At 31.3% G+C, this 3,968-nt stretch overlaps 1 protein-coding gene across 1 annotated transcript in view; it reads right to left on the bottom strand.

Moving 5' to 3' along the window:
• THNSL1 (threonine synthase like 1) overlaps positions 1 to 3,968 on the bottom strand; it is a 10,883-nt gene that overhangs the window by 5,357 nt on the left and 1,558 nt on the right. The gene's annotated exons all lie outside the window — the stretch shown is intronic.

The raw sequence follows: 3,968 nt of genomic DNA, 5'->3' as shown, positions 1-3,968 counted from the left end.
CAGTCTAATCCTTTCCCTGGAGTAAACCAAGGACCAGAAAACTGTATGCTTGAACCTGATCAGCAATTTCTTTTACTAAACTGTATTCTGATACTGTACCATAACACAAGCTATTTTGAGGACACTGAATAAAACAGCCTGATTAAGCTTCTATACAGATTTTTGCTTATAAAATTGTTTTTTTGGTTCCCAATGCATACCTTTTTGATGTCTGTATTAGTAATAACTATATTATTTGAGTAGCTGGTTTGCTTTTATGGACACTAAATCTTTTAACTGATCTTTTCTTCCACTTTATGTTGGTTGCTGCAATGCTTAACATCAATGCCACTGAAAGAAGACTGTAACACGAACATTATGCATGTTAACTGCACCTTGTCTTTTATAATCTTACTTTGCCTTTTAAAAATAGAATAGAATTAAAAATAGAAAATTATGACAGTTCAATTTATTAATTCTGTATCAATATTATTTCACCATACAAATCTTCCTGAGTCTAGAAGAAGGCAATTAAGTGCTACAACATGTAACAAATATTATCATTTAAAAAAAATAAAGAAGATGAATTATACTTTAAGGTTCATACTAAATTTTGTTTTATAACATTTGGGCACAAACTCATTTGAGGACTTCAACATCCACTGCAAGCAAACAAAATGACAAGATGTAATAACACACACAGCATGTAACTTTTATCTGGAAATCGACTTTTACTTAAGAATATTATAGTCAATTCTTGTTATTCATGGTAGTTGTGTTCTATAAAGTCACCAAGAATATTGAATTAGTGACTATTGAACCAATTGCTCTTAAGAAGGGTTGGATTCCTCAGCCTCTAGTTACAACATTTTGCCAACTGATCAATACATAACCTTGTTTTATGTGTGTTTCTGTTTACAGGTATCTTATTTAATGTATATATTGTTGAGTCATTACCACTGAACTCACAGCCAACTCTCTTAACTCATGCTTGAATGAAGCTAATCTAACATTTTTTTTTCTGTTAGGCACATGATAGCACCATCATCTTAGGAACTCTAGGCAGCACTTTAGCACTCTGCTGAGGGCCATTTTAAACAGCAAAGTCACCACTAGAAACATAGAAATGCGAAAAATGTGGCACTAAATAGAATTTGAAAAGGACACTTGTTTACAGTATGAGAGATCAAACAAGAAGGCAGAGCACCACCTTGTTTGACCTCAGCTGGGAACATGCACATCAGGCAACTCAAATTTTTCATTACTGTGCACACGTCCATGAATGACTGCAAAAGCGCTGAAAATATTAATTTGGGATTAAAAATAAATTTTAGCAACCAGGATTCACAAATATGAAATCTGTGAAAAGTGAGGATTGACTTCATATCATTTCCCTTTATGATTCAAAGCCATGTTACTAGACATTTTTCATTTTATATTTTAGTATGATTTTCAGTATAATGGTCACAGGTAGGCAATTTTTCTTTAGCCAAAGGACAAAACTACTTTAAAATTAAATGAAAGTCAATCACAAGAGTCAAAAAACAAAAACAGAACTTAAAGACAAAATCGCTTGACTCTAAAGTACTCAGGTTTTACTGTATCACTAATGTTCTCAAATACTTTTTGTAGAGCCAAGTTCTACACAAAAATATTTTAGTTATACTAACTCCTCAAGAATGGAAGACCTACATAATTCCATTATACATTAATAATTTTTAAACAGGTTTTCCTAATGATCACTTATCATAGGGCTTTTTGACCCACTAATTCCAATGGATACTTTTTAGACATAAAAGACACGTAATTCAAATAGATAAATAAAAAGGTAGTGATGTGTCAGTATCACAGCAAGAATTTTAAAAAACAAAATCAGAATTTCCACATGTACATATTAATTCAAATACTGTGTGACCCCAAGGCACAAAACTTAACAACTGTATTGTGATAAGCTGATCAAAGCTAAATTAAAAAGTGAAGGGAAATAAAGTACAAAAACCAATTTTAAACTGCTTTTAAATTATATCCTATGAATGCTAATAAAGTTACATTTTTAAACCAGAAATATATATTAATTTGCAGGAACCTATTTACAGTGATATTTTCCTAAGTTTACCACTAGATGATTGATAACAACCAAAGTCACACTCAACCCGTTACCAATTTTTACTTCCAAAATGATCCAGAAGAATTTTTCAATCCATTATAAAATTACTTACTTCCAACTTCTCTGGGAAATTGTCAAAATCCTACTTAAGTCAAATGATGCAGCCATTTGTCATCCACTTAAAATATTTATTACATACTCTTCCAAAATAAAACATAAGACAGCACTTCAAAAATTATTTCATAACTGACTATATAGTTCAATGATTTTTTGAAAATACTACGCCATGATTATGCTTGTTATCTATTTTAACACAATCTCTAAATTTCTCAGATGAATGACCAAATCTAGCCCATTATCTTATGAAGATATTCTGAGGTTTAAAAAAATTTTTTTTAATTGTTTTCCAATAAGTACCGTATTTTGCCGTGTATAATGTGCACCCATGTTTTTGGCTCAAACTTTCAGGGAAAAATCCTTTCATTTTAATTTTTTTAATTCAAATTTTTGTTTACATTTAGATACTTGTTTTTTGTATTATAAAGGAATTTTAGCATTTATTTGTTAACATATTATGGTACAAGAAATTTTATGTAACAAATAATTATGAAACACAAGAACAGATACAAGGTAAAAGAAATGTTATGTACTGGTAACAAATTTACGATATTTATGCATCATAGAAGGCCAAGAACTCTTCATCCTTGCAAGTTCATTGTAAACTCAATAAAACCGATTATCGTATTCCAGGGTATTATTTTGCATGTGGATATCATTACTGATTTGTAGCGTTATACTTTTAACTCAAAAGCATAAATAAAAGAATTCAAAACATGTATATAGATACAGAATTAGTACTACCCATGTATAATGCGCATCCTTATTTTTCCCTCACAAACTTGGGCAAAAAGGTACACATTATACACAGCAAAATATGTTAATAAGAAAAAATACAAATATAGTAGGACAAAATAAGCAGAGGAGGTAAAACTCTGCTGCTTCTGACTACTGAACATAAATCCTCTCAAGTGCTTCAGTCAGTCAGCTCCTGCTTCCTTGGAAGTGGAGAGTGGAAGGACCACACACTCTACTCCCATGTTGTAATCACAGGGATCTTATAATCAAAAGCATAATTTTACAAGTTCACCACTCATCTTTGCTTGTGTCAAGTTGACTAAGCATTTCCTGTTGTTTCCTTTTGCAGTTAGATATCCTCTTAATGGTCTTGAGTATTTAATTCTTTTTAATTACACTTTTCAATTCTATAACTTGGAAAAATATTGTAAAGTGTATCTGGCTCTATAAAGGGTTTATTTTCCTCTCAATTGTCTTATTTGTATTCCCACCTACTTTCATTTTATTTCTCGAAGTAGATAAAAATAATCATTAGTATGTATAACCATTTACAGCAGGGGGTCTGTGCAAACTACAAGCCGCAGGCCCAATATAGCCCACTACCCTTTTGTAAATTAAGTTTCACAAAAACACTTTACTCATCCATTTGTTCATTTTTTTTAGTATTGTTTTTGGCTGCTTTTGAGCTACAATGGTAGAGCTGAGTAGCTGCAACAGAAACCATGCGGCGTGCAAAGGCCTAAAATATTTATTATCTACCTACCCCTTTACAGAAAAAGTTCATGACCTTCGATGTTATATTAATATTAATTCCCTGTGGACATACTAGACACAGGCATTTCATTGAATATTGCCAGTCTGGGTGAATTATAAAAATTAGAAACTTATTCTTTATAAACATGCTTTCAAAAGACAAACAGAATTAAGACCAAGTACCTAAGGAAAAAAGTTCCTTTCCAAATGAGTTGACTTCATAACTGTAAACTAAATATACTATAGTGAGATCTTAAATTGTCTAGTATTTTTT

This window comes from Hipposideros armiger, unplaced genomic scaffold (assembly GCF_001890085.2).
Source record: "Hipposideros armiger isolate ML-2016 unplaced genomic scaffold, ASM189008v1 scaffold_524, whole genome shotgun sequence".
Classification (NCBI taxonomy): domain Eukaryota; kingdom Metazoa; phylum Chordata; class Mammalia; order Chiroptera; family Hipposideridae; genus Hipposideros; species Hipposideros armiger.
Note: the sequence above shows the minus strand (reverse complement) of the source record. Positions and strands in the feature narration are given on the sequence as shown.